Here is a 13579-nt window from a genome sequence, read left to right on the forward strand (position 1 = left end):
AATCTCATTTCTAATCAGCCAAGACTGATGTACTGGATTGCTGGGCCTGGACATGTGAATCTCAGAGAATCATAGAATCATTTGAGTTAGGAGGGAATATCTAGTCCATTGCCCAGTGCATTTGCTCTCCACATAACCCATGAATAATTTGAGAAGACTTTTAGACTGCCATGAGTGACCTGAGCTAGTGCATAAACTGTGTGGGAAGGCACAACAAACTCACTGCTTCTGGAGAAGCTTTTGCAACCAAGTGAGGCGTCTGCTGTGCAGCAGCTACATCTCTGAACTCTTTCCTGGTTAATGCCAGTGATGGTTTGGCATGTTCTCGTGAAAGCCAGATCTGTCACTGGTCAGACGGCAACAGGGGGAGAAACATCAGAAATTGTCTGTGTCCAGTGGACATCCACTGGCACATGGTGGCACATGGAGCCTTGGCCAACATCAGCTTGCAAATCCATCTGGATTGGCACTAATATCTCCAGGATGCAGTCTGCATACAGGAGGTAGGAAAACAAGCAAGCACAGCACACAAAATAAGCAATAAACATGAGCTTATTCTTCCCTTCATAAGGACCAGTGCAGGTGTCTGCTAGAAGCTGGCATAGGCCTGTGAGCCATACATGTCAAGCCCAGTGCCTCCGTGCAGTTCTCAGCCATAGGATGATTCGTGAGACTTCTCTCTTCACATGTCTGAGAGCCATCATTATTGCTGCTTTCCATTTGTGCTATAATAATGCCCAGAAGCCCCAGACAGGATCAGGATCTTGCTTGTGCTATATGTTACATAACTTAAGAAACAGCTTTTATCCAAAAATTTCACAACATCAGTAGTGGAGAAAACGAGTAATGGAGGAAAACCAGGGGAGATCAGATAGCTGAGATCTGAAAAAGAGAATCAGTGCTCCTGGGGATGGAAGTCTGGAGGGAGAGGGTGGTCTGGTGTTAGCTGTTGTAGTGGAAATGCTAAGTCATGTCCTGAAGCAGTGATTGAGCACCTGGTGGGAAGGCAGGGCCAACCCAGAGGAGCTCAGGTGCATGCAATGTACCTGAGTGACCAGAAGACATGGAGCCAGGATCCACCCCTTCCCAGACCTCATTTAAGGTTTGGCAGTGGAGGTGAGGGCATCTTGCTGGAGATCTCTGCCTATCTGAGGCCTTCTGAAGGTAAGCAGGTTTTTTTTTTTTCTCCTCCTTCTCTCATGGCTGCTTCAGTTGGGTTTGTCCTGGTTTGCTGAGCCAAATGCTTTTCCATCCTGCTGTTATCACTGTACTTTCCATCACATTATAGCATTACACCTGTGGATGGGGGAAGTGAAGGAAATGGACCCTGGGTAACCTTAAATCCTGCACCATTTATTCTGGTTTTTATCATGTTTGAGAACACTTCATGAAAGCCAATCACATCAGAAAGTTGGAGAAAAATGACAGAGTTGTTGCAATAACCATGTGTGCAAAGTAACCTTGCTAAGGCATGACTGGAAGCAACTTATGGCTGTGGGCAATGGCCTGGTAATCAAGGAAGCTGTTTTGAGACCAGCTGCCTCAGACTGAAAAGAAGCACAGTGGGTAAGTGTTGACTTACCCATCTTACCAAAGCTGCTCATTTGTTGTAGCTGTTTCTTCAAAAATGCACACCATTTGCTCAATGGGGATTAGAGCAATCAAAAGGAAACTTCCAATGATGGGATGCTGTATGGCCCAGAACCATCAGAGCTGCATTAGGGAGTATGGTTATTCTATCCAAGATGCTCTACAAACCATTCAGCCAATGGGAAATTTTGGAGAATGAGGGGTGAAATAAAAGGCAGATCATTTTACTTCCTAGAAGGAATATACACCAAGAAGAGAAGTGTTACGTGGGCACAAGGCAGCTGCTCTGCAGCTACTGCCTTATGCTGCAGCAGGGAAGGTCCTGCCAGGCAGAGCTGCTTGGCTCTTCTCTGCTCCCAGGCAGCACAGAAAGCATTCTTAGCACCAGGCTCTTTTGAGGTTCCTGAACAAAGACAGTTCAGAACACTAGGAAGGGAAGAAAAAGCCCTGTAAAATGGGAAGTGTCTCTGGCAGGGGCTCCCAAGAAGCACACAGTGAATCTCAGTTGCTCAGCAGTGAGCTTCCTTTCCCATTGCAGGAGGGCAGTCTCCTTCAGTGCCAGAACATTTGTTTCACTATTCAGCAAGTGCTGGTTGCAGTTCCAGGACCTGGAACTGCACTGTCTCAAAAGATACAGATGAGGACATGTCCTTAGCTGCTGGTTGCATAAACAGCATTTAAACAACTTTGCCATGGGAAGTTTCTCGCAGTTGGATGCTCTCTTCTTGTGTGTGCTTCATAACATCCTCTAAAACTTTGTGCTGGTGTAAGCACGGAGGTGGAGGTTGGAAAGGGACAAATATCCTCAGCTGCTGGAAATTGGTTTTCAGCACAATTTGGACAGGCCTTAGTGGGTTATCAAAACAAGCAAGGATCGGTGGCATCTTGTTCACCTAGCACATCATCTTCCTCTCCAGGTTTACATCTCCTCTAGATCTCATTTCTAAAGCTGTGTTAAGGCACAGCATCCCATACCTCTCCCCTGCTGCATCCCTTCATCACAAACCTTCCATCTTTGGAGTCTCCAGTTGTCCCCACTGAGATCCATACCTGCTATCTGTGCAGCCTGCACCCCAGTGCACACGCTTCCATTTCCACAGCTCCACTCTCTGATCGATGGGAGGGGAAGCATAAAGGAAGGTCCCACATAAGCCCAGGACACCTAGAAAGCAAAATTTAATGCTTTGCAGAAGCTGAAGGAATACTGGACATCAATATGGCTGCTCAGTGCTGTGGCAGTATGGGCACAGTGAATCACAGCTTAATGGACAGGATGCCACTTTTGGAGAAAAGAATGCAATGGAAACCTGACTTTAAAAATATTTACCTTGTTTCTAATGTATCTTACACCAAACAGCTATGGGTTTAATTAAGGGATGTGGGGGCGAATTGGGTGTCTTAAAATAGAGTCAATTAAAAAGGCGGTGCTATCTTAAAGAGCTTTGGAAAATTACTTGGTTTATTCAGTATACAAGAACAGCACACAACTTATCTACTCACTGCCAGCTCAGAGTCCTCCAGCTTTCTGCCATCCCTGCAATATGAGGAAGGCAGAAGGATGTGGGTGCTTCCTTGCTCCTCAAGGGCAGTTGCAGGAAAATCTTGGACAACTTGCAGAGGGATGCTGGGGTGTCCTCTCCCTTCCCATGTCCTGCAGCAGGACAGGAGCATGATATCTCCTAGATAGTGCTGGCTCCTTTGTTCCATGCTGCTTGTTTGTTCAGTTCTATGTTACGTTGGTTTTCCCACTGAGGTCTCATTTTCCAGCTCCTTGATATCCTCATGACACCTCCATCTCCAGAACATGGAGAATGGTGGGAAAGGTTGAGCCTTCCTGTTTACAAGCAAAGAAAAGCTGTTCCTGGCCAGCTCCTGTCCCACCTCTTGGTCAATGTAATTACCATCCATAATTGTTTTTCCAGGCAGAAATGTAAAGAAAACACTTCTCCTACTGCTGAAGACATGAAAGGCAGGATACAGAACATGAAAAAATGCTTGGATCTCCTCCACTGCTTCAGACATAACTTGTCTGTCTCTCTACGTATGTCAGTACGTGTGGGGTCACACTGTCTCGCTGTTTCCAGGCTTTTCCCTGTACTGATCTTATTCCATGTGCAGACAAACTAAGAGCTGCCCCTTCTTCCAGCTACTGAGCTGGGAGAGTGGAGGTGGTGATGCAGCTTGTTAGGGCAGCCCCATCAGGCAGTACGCCTGGCATCACAGCTCTTGCTTTCCACACTGAGCCTAGGGACCAGATCCTTATGGAGAAGTTTGCTGAGCTGTGGCTTTCCCTGTGGCTTGCCCTCTGAGCAACTGCAGCAGCCACCATGGGTTTGCAATCTATTTCATGGCTCTCACAAATACCAGAGGTATTAGAGAGGGATTGAGCCAGCTTCAGTCTGGCTGGGGTGGAGATGTGCTCCATGTCTCAGAGATAAAGAGCCTCGAACTTTGAGGTTTGCAGCAGTGCAAGTTATTGCTTAAAAAGCTTCCAGAGGAAAGCAGGTCAGTGCCTCTGTCAGTAGCTCTGCTCTGGCTATCTTTGAATACCCATTCAGAATGCTCTCTGTTTAAAGAGGACTGGAATCTCATTTTCCCCACCAGGAAGATCTGCTCTGGGGTATTTTCCTCCTGGTGCATTTGCTGAATTATTTGCAAGAGTTTTGCATCTGGCACAGCCATGCATTTTCATTTGTAAACCAGTTCCCTGCTGATTAAACAATGCATCACATCTCATAAGAATTTCATTTGTTTTTTAAAACAGATTGGATGCTGATGAAGGAATAGTTTCAACACCAACACACCCTCCCACATGCCTGTGCTACCAGAGCCAAGCTCTCAGCTCTGCAGCACTGGATATTGGCTTCCTGAGGATGACGACCTGAGGGCTGGGCAGGATGGTTCATTTCTCTCCAAAAAAGAGGAAGAAAGCTGCTTGGAGATCCAGCCTTAGTGATGGTGCAGTAGGGTGGGTGTGCTTACAGCTCTCAGGATTGCGGCCCAAGAATGCTCTTAGCAGAGGCACCTTAGGGAAACAAAAGGTCTTTCATACTTTATTGCCCTCAGGGAAAAATCTTACAGGAGGGCTACAGCACTGATCACGGTGTAGATTCTCTAAGCTTTTCCTTCACCCTTTTGGACTGGAAGAGCTCTAAAGTAAGATAGGATGAACCTGCACAAGGAGTGGTTGGCAGAGCAGCATGCAGCAGTGACAGCTCCTGAGGAACTGCAGGCTGAGCTCAAAGAGCTGTGTCTGCTCCTCAGAGGATCCCATCCAAAAGCTATGCAATTCAGAGGGAGAAAATATTGTTTATGAAAGCAGATTAGGGTCCAATTTTCTTAAACTAACAGTGACATGAAGAGCAGAATGTACCGAGTCCCATAGATCAGGGAGAGAAGCAATAGGGTATTAAGGTATCATCAGAATATCTACACAAACACAGCACTTCACACTGCCAACAGCAGTGGATTTAAAATGTATTTTTTGGCCAGCAATGAATCTCTTGGGGAAAATAACTAACTTATAAATGCCTGCTTTAGTTCTTGTGAAAAAGAGGGAGTGCTAGCCTTGGCACAGGCTACATCATTACATGTAAGCTCCCCAGCACTGTCAGTGCAATCTGCCTGTGTCCTGCAGGGCTGTGGCCAGCAGCAGTGATGTGTCCTGACACAGAGATGTGCACAGCCCCACTCGGTCCCTTCTGAACTCAGCAGGTCTTGGTGTCCATTTGGAAAAGCAAAGGGTTCCTCATCACATTCAAGAAATGTGGAGGGATGTGGGCAGTGTTGGTGGAAGGTGGACAGCTGGACTTGCACGTCTTTTCCAACCTTGGTGATCCCACGACTGTGTGCTGTGTAGGTGTCAGGCTGGTCTCTAGGAACAAAGCAGGGAATCCCCTTCACTTGTGAGCAAAAGGAATTTCCACACTTGGAATACACACAGATGCCGCAGCCTACCACGAGCCCTCAAATCTTTGATATTGGTACATTTTTATATTGCTGCATGATTGCCAACTAATTAAAGATATTCATCAGGCTGCCTTCATAAAAGCATTTTTGGCAAAGAAAACTTAATTCTCAATAAATAATCCAGTTAAACACTGTATATATGGAAAGTTTTCTGTATATGATAATGCTGCAGCTATATGCTGTAATTGATTGAGAAAATTAACTGCCTGAAGTTTTTTGCAGGCATAAAACTAGAGGCCTTCTGCTTTCTTGGTTAATAAGATAAGCGTCTATAAATGTTACGTTTCCAAGTTGAAAAGATAGGTAAATACACAGGTAGAAGCCTCCTCCCAGTGATGGGAAAACAGGCTGGCAGCTGTCAGTGCCCACAGTGATGTCATTCTCCAGCAGGCTGAATGCTGGCACCCAACAGCACCGAAATGCCAAGAGTAATTAAAAATCCGACTTCCTCCAGTGCCCCACATTACACTTGTTGGGACGTGTTTCTTTCATATAATGTCTCACCAAGCTGAGCTGAAGCCAGAAGTGGATGAGATGAATTGGCTGCCTCTGTTTTAGAAAGTGCTTGCAGTAAGCATTCTGTGCTTGCTAAAGGATTAAGGTTTTTAAATGCCTAAGGAGTGCTCTAGCATCCAAGATTAACCAGGGAGGGGTTGGGGTTTATTTGTCTGAAGTATCAGGTTGTTGGCTTATAACATGGGTGTTCAACCTTTTGGCTTGCGTGGGCTGCACTGAGTGAAGAGGAATAGTCTTGGACCGTGGTCGCTCCAAAAGTAATGCCTCCTATTTATTTCCACGGGAATGACAACCGATACAAAGAGCACAGTAACACATTGATTGAGCAAATTCTCAGCTACAAAACACTATTTTTCCACATAGTCACCACCATTAGCTATGCATTTTTGCCACTTGTCAGCAAGGGCTGCATGCTGCGTTCATAAAAATCTGCACCAGTGGACCACTGCTGTAATGCAGTGTATTGCTGTAATGCACCACCCACCACCTCACTGTGCTCATATCCACTGTCTGGTCTCCATTAACTTCAGCAAGTGTCAATGAAAGCCAATGGGTGCCGTTTTTTCTGTAGGGAGGAATTCAATCTCACCCCTTGCTTCATATGCACTTCCATGTCAGGTGCCATTATGTCAGACCTTCTCTTTGGTGCCATCTGTCATATGGCAACAAAATGCAACAGAGTATTGATGGGAAGGTTCAGCCTCTACTGCCATCCCACCAACATCTGCATCTGACATCCCAGGCCAACGCTGTAAAATAGAAGGCATCACTTTCAGAGCAGCTCTCATGAAATATGTTCTATAGTTAATGTATATAAAGCAACAAAGCTTAATCTTTAATGCTTGTGTTAAAACAAAAAAAAAGAGAGCACCAGAATCATAAAACCAGGGGGCTTTGTGACCTTATTTTGGTGAAACAGTCCCTGGTTTGATGGCAATGGCTGCAATTCTCAGTGAGTTCTGGAGATGCTTATCAGAGGTTGTTGATGAAGTTCTACTCTTCCTGTACATCATCCTCCAAAACAGTTGTTCACAAATGTAGTCATTGCCTGAGCTGGCAGCACACTGTGCCCTGTGCCCAGTTCCAGCCCAGCTGGGGTTGATAGCACACCACTGCCCAGAGGATCCCAGACATGTCATTTTAAATGGTTTTGAGGGCTTAGTGATTAGTAACAGCTTATGTGATATCTCTGCGGGGAGCCTGTGCTGCTTCTCTCCATCCAGCACAAAAGGGCTCACGTAGCATGCAGACATTAATTAGCATGCTGCACCATTTCTCATAGGGGTAGCCTGATTGCCACACACCTGAGAATTGGGATGTAAGAATGGGGGAAGCTGGGCTTGCTGGCATGGTGGTACTGCCACAGAGCTGTTGGTGATGGCCATGCCCTGAGCTATGCCAGCATGCATCCCTGTCTCAATTTTGAAGCACAGAGCCACGCGGAGTGTTCTCTTGGCAGAAGTTGCTAGGACAGCTTGTGACCTGCCCTTTCATTTCTGGGTGACTGCAAGCAGCTGAGGTGCTCTCAGCAAACCTTCAGGTCAGTAAGGAGGTGCTGGGATCATGGAAAATGTTGCTGCTAGTGTAACACACCCATAGGATGCTGATGAGGCTTGTGCGCATTACAGAGGTGTTAAGTGGCTCCTCAAAGTAGTCATAATTGACTAATAAGGCTTAGTCAGAGGCTTTCCCAGGCATGCTTCATCAGTCAGGTATTTGACACATGGATGTACAATGTTTTTTTTTGCTGCCTGAAACATACAATAAAAGTTCTCTGACAGCATGGATCCTCACAGCTGCAGGGAATGAGTGGCTGTGAAGGGTTCTGGGGCTGCATTGGGCAGGATGTTGAGGGGAGGGGTTGCAGCCACTTCTCCCTCGTGCAGCAGTTATGCACTACAGATGTTTGTATTTGCAATTTGTGTAAAGAAGAAAGGCAAGCCCAGCAAGCAACTGCAGGTGAGCCTGTAATGTGATGTCTGTTAGCAGAGTGACTGTGGGGCAGATCACAGCTCTGTGCTCCCCAGGCAGCATCTGGAGAGATTTACCATCACCGAGTCTACGCAGAGCAAAACAATTCCCCAGATACTTTTTGTGCCAGTGGTTTGATCCTTTCCTGGCTCACAGCTCTTCCTCACCCCTTATTGCCACCATAGGTGACAGCCAGCAACCACTTCCCTCCCAGCTCTGGAAGCATTTATTCCAACAGCTGGCTTCAGATACCCATCTTTCAAATGATTTCTTTTGGAATTTGCTTTTTCTTTTTTTTCTTTTCTCATTTACTCATTCCTGCTATGTATTGAGCTTGCTTGTGCAAGCTTTCAGTGTTTGTAGTGCAATGGCTGGTGGACATCAAGTACCACGCAGGCCTTCATGCCTGTCATCGTGCCTGTAGCTGCAGACCTTTGGCAGAAGGTGCTGCAAGTTGGAAATGGGGTGATCCTATCTAGATTCTATCTGCTGTTTGCTTATATATACATATATATTTTTTTTTCCCCAAAGACTCTCTTGGAGGAAAGCGATGGAGAAATTAAGCAACATCAGGAAGCCATGGTGAGAAATGAATCAGTCACTGCTTTCAAAGCTCTGCAGTATGGTCATGGGAATGCTGGCATTACTGCCACATCCATGGGTGACAGCAAGCACAGAGCTGTAGGAGACACAACAGCTGCAGGTGGATTGGGTACAGGCAAGGCTGGGACACAGAGTCCCTCTGACTTCACTCACGGCTCTGTGTACCTCTTAGGGCACAAAGTCATCTCTGGAAGGGGAAGAAACAGCAGAAGAACAGATCCAGCATAAAGCCAGGACAAATTAGGCAGATGTGTTGCTTTTTTTTTTTTATGCTGGCTACTAGTGGGAATGAAGGGGCACAGAGCTGGTAGTGCCACATTGCAGTCCTGGCACTCCTACGTGGTCGCCCAAGAAAAGTCCATTAAACTCTACTGGTGTTCTACCTGGCTCCAGAAAAGACTGTGTGTATGTATGTGTTATATGTGCTAATAGGATTGCAACCATGCTAATCCTCTTGATCTCATGCTGCCATCTCTAACACAAGTGTGTGAGCTCATCACTGTTTCCAGGAGTAGAAGCACACTGATCCTATTTGACATTCTAGTTCTAAGTACAACGGAGGTGCAGCGTTACCCACAAAAGCCACAGCAAGCCTCTTCATGTCCCCAAAAGTAAGATATGCTGTCTTCAGTAATCCAAATCTGCAGTGCCCCTTCCAGCCATGCTTACCACACAAAGAGAACTTATCCTCTTGAAGGTGAACTAAACAAGGAGGATATATTTTCAGAAGGCTAGTACTGCATTTGTGGCACTGAGTGATGCGGTATAGGGGGGATGAGTTGGTGGTTGGACTAGATGATCTTAGTGGTCCTTTCCAAACTTAATGATTCTGTGATTCTAAAGGAAAATGTGGAAGAGGAGAGCCTGAATTTATCCAGTTGTACAAATTAAAGCTCACCCCTAGAAATGAAGTAGGTAGATCAACATTTGTGGTCTCAAAACACTGAGTTCTCCAGGACAACCTCACCAGTCAACTATGTCTATCCACTGCTGGTGCCAGGGTTTGAATCCCACATCTGGTCTGTCTCTGTTGTGCCTCAGCCATCCCTCCATGTCCCAGGGCAGCAGCTGTGCAGTGGAATGGGTCAGTGTGGTCCGACCTGCCAGGCAGATGGAGGTGTCAGCCGGACCAGGCTGCTCCAAATCATTTATTTTTTTTGCTGCTCCCCTTCACAACATTTTTTACAGCCACAGTTGCCAAAGCAAGGCAAACAGACCTTGTGCTGGGATGCTTTCCAATGCAAAGATGAGACATGTTGCTTTTCTTTACACAATTTGTTTAAGATATAGAAGCCAGTTCCACAGTGGTCCAAGTTCTCTTCCCCTAATAAATTATGGGCTGATTTGTAAGACATGAAGCACTGCTGTGAAACCCCATTACCCCAGGGGCACACCTCTGCTCCCAGTGCTCCTATGCCTTGAGGTAATGGCTGCTGCACAAATCTGCAGCTGCCCCTCAGTGCACCCAGACAGGTACAGTAACAGCATCCTTTCGTGGTGCCTAAGCATCTTCAGTGAAAGAGCCTCTGCATGCCGGAGAAGCTGGAGGTGGTGCCAAGTCTCCAAAGTGTTCCTATGCAATTTATCACATGGAGGTTTTCTCCTAGTTTCCTGGAGCACCTCACTGTGCTGTCAGGAGAGTGACTTCCTGGAAAAAAGGGCTGAAATAAGCCATGCACACCCTGGTGCTTCTATGCTAAAGGAAGGTGCAAAGTTTCTTCTCCTTTAATGCTCTGTGCCATACAGCTCCTTATGGGTATAGCCCTGAACAGCAAGAATACAGCCTAGCAACATGAGACAGCACAGGAAAGACACTGTGCTGCTATTGGCTGTTCTTAGGTGAAATTAGCCTTAAATATCACCCACCTGGCAGTACTGTAGTATCAAACAGGTCCTGGCCTATAGCAGAAATGCTAAGTCACATCCTGAAGCAGTGATTGAGCACCTGGTGGGAAGGCAGAGCCAACTCAGGGGAGCTCAGGTACATGCAATGCATCTGAATGAGCAGAAGGGATGGAGCCAGGATCCACCCCTTCCTAGACCTCATTTAAGGGTTGGCAGTGGAGACAAGGGCATCTTGTTGGAAATCCCTGTGTCTTCCAAAGGTAAATGGTTTCTTTGCTTTGTTTCTGTGCCTGGGGCTGTTGTGTTTGGGTAACGCTTTGCTCCTTGCTATTCTGCTCTCGTTGTTGCGTTTCCATTGCATTACGTGGCCTTTCCTTACTTGTGAATTTATTTCCTTCTTTCTGGCAACTCTTTTGTCCATCTTGGTGTCAGGGTGGGCACAGCTCCAGGGGAAGTAATATTTGACATTGTTTTCAACTGAAAGTAGGAACTTTTTGCTTTTTACACAAGCATAAATGGTTTCTGCCTGCCCTCCTAGAATCCTGTCTCCTTTTGAATTGCGTCCTCATCATCAACTCCTATTCCTGTGTTAGGTATCCAGTTACAACTGTCTGCTCTCCTCAAAATTCTCAGCAGCTGTACTCAGAAACTGAAAGTGTAAGAGAAGCCGCACCACCCTGATGAGAAAGTACAAGGCAGAAACTGGAGAGATAAATATGTTCCTGGATGTTGGTGGGAAAGATGCTTGTTCCCTGCAAGCACCATGAAGCAGGATGTAGATGGTGGGGCTGGAGGAGAAATTCTAACACAGTAAAGAAGCCGGGTAATGTTGCTGGGTGATGAACACCCTGAGCCCCCTGACGAATGTTGGAATGGTGCAGCATCATGCAGGAATTGTTATCACCCTGAGGGAGGTGGTGCTTATTTCACTTCCAAGCTAATTTCTTTCTACGTATTTAACTTCAGAAGCCAGTTTGAGATAGACTTTATGGAGAAATGACTCCAGAGTGTTTATTCGTGCTGATAAAATACAGCATTTGGCTTCAAGCCTAACAACATGCCAGTTGTGAATTAATTAAGTGATAATCTTTATTGGTCTGCAGTATACACAGCAATAAACCTGCACCCTGTGTATATTAATAATTGGAGTGACAGCAAGGTGCTAACTCAATCTCAGAAAGCTGCTTGCTGCATGTAGATCCTGTTCTGTAGTGCAGCCTGGACAAGTGACTTCCAGCAAACTCAGGCTGCACTGGGAGCTTGGCCTTAGGGCTTCTCCTGTGGGAGCAGGCATGCGGGGAGGGGTGCTGGCTGTGCCCAGCTGCTATCAAGGAGTTGGCTGCAGCCCATCCCCAGAAACAAGTTGCAGTTTCTTGTAATGCATTGCTTGATTTTTTTATTTATTTATTTATTTTTTTTTCCAGCTTTGGTGTTTGGGTGACCAAAGGGCTTTTGTTGTTTCTGCACAGAGCCTGCTGCTAGCAGAGCTCCCCATGCAGCATCACTGTCAGCTGAGGGCGGTTTGAGATTGCTGCTAGCAAAACTGTGGCAGTTGCTCATTTCTTCTAGCTCTTGAGATTCCAAGGTTCTTATTTTTAATTTTCCTTTTTTTCTTCTAAATGCAGAGTGGTTCTGGATGGTAATAAGCTGTTATTTCTGGCCAGAGTCTGGTTGCTTTATGCAAAAGCAAACATTCCAGCCTCACGTTGGCAGCTCCACCACCTGTTACTGGTGGGGTAACCGTGAGCACTCAGAGAGAAAGATGTCCTGAAGGACCAGCAGCAGCTGCCCAAAGGCCGTCACAAAATCACCCGCATCTCCTGTCTTACAGAACTGAGGCCCAGAGGATGCATTATTTCTACAAGTGTGCTCCAGCCCTGCTGTTGCCTTTGGCAGTTGGCTCCCTGAGCCTTGGTGCTGGCTGCTGACTGAAACCAGGGCACCGAAGGCAGGATGCATCACCCATCCCAAGCTGTGCTGACCTGTTCTGCTGCTCTGGGGCTCACAATGGGCTTGGCCAAAGAGTGTCCCCTCCCCTGCAAAGTAGGACACTTTGTCCAAGTGCAGAAAACACATGCTGCTGCTTCTGATCAACTAAATTAGGAGCTCAATTATTTTAATGGCTTTTTATTTTGTTCAGAGAACAATAATTCGGGGCCAGAATGTTTTTTCTTTCTAAGCAGACTGTCTGTGCTAATGGCTTGCAACTTGTCAACAGGAACTGAATTCCCATGGTGTCTGAAGGCAGAAACCATGGCATTTTGGCACATATCACCACGCTCCAATCAATCACCTCTGAAAACAATATTGTGAGAGAGGTTGGTTGGATGAGATGGATGGAAAACCAGAATTTATTCCCCATTTCCTTTCTCCTCCTGCCACAGTGTACATAACTGCAGCACTTGTATAAACTGTTTAGGGAAGAGGATCTCACTCCTCTGTACACAGGGGTTTGGGTCCCAGTTCTGGTGGACCGGTAGTAAGGCTCTTTTACACCATATATTTATGATGGGTGTCTTGAGATTTCTTTATGACTTGGTAACATTTATGGTGGAAGAACAGATGCTGACCTCTATTACTTTTCATCATCTATTTTATTTTTTGAAGAACAGAATGCAATATAATTGAATATAATATTAATATAATAACCTTTTGAGTCTTCTGCCAGAAGCATGCAGTGACATAGTAGTGGAGTGCTACAGTGGTGGAATATACTCAGTAAGAGAATAATACGTGTTTTGGCATGTCTTCATCAGATAATATGTCCCCTACAATTTGGTTCAGACTGTAGCCAACCTGATTTGTAAACCAGGAGGTGGTCAGACAGAGATTGCACATTTTGCATCAGATAATGTGTACATAAATGTTCCATTATTCCATCTGCTCTTGTTAATGTTGACAACAGTCACCATCAGTAGAGCAATATTTGCTGGCCATGACTGTCCAGGTGCTCTCTGAGATAACGTGGTCCATCCTTATAATATAAACTGGCAAATATCTGGGCTGCTTCCAGATACAACTGTGTGGGATCTACTGATAGAAGCTGACTATTTTTAAATACTGTGTGCTATATATAAAATGCCAA

At 45.9% G+C, this 13579-nt stretch overlaps 1 long non-coding RNA gene across 1 annotated transcript; it reads left to right on the forward strand.

The window, feature by feature from the left end:
- The first annotated feature begins 1133 nt into the window (after positions 1-1133).
- Positions 1134-4701, forward strand: LOC122185200. Its single transcript, XR_006180786.1, has 2 exons — positions 1134-1164; positions 4355-4701. It is a non-coding gene; the product is annotated as an uncharacterized LOC122185200 (long non-coding RNA).
- Positions 4702-13579: the final 8878 nt, after the last annotated feature.

Source organism: Lagopus leucura, unplaced genomic scaffold (genome assembly GCF_019238085.1).
Source record: "Lagopus leucura isolate 7727_CA_CO unplaced genomic scaffold, USGS_WTPT01 Super-Scaffold_100027, whole genome shotgun sequence".
Classification (NCBI taxonomy): domain Eukaryota; kingdom Metazoa; phylum Chordata; class Aves; order Galliformes; family Phasianidae; genus Lagopus; species Lagopus leucura.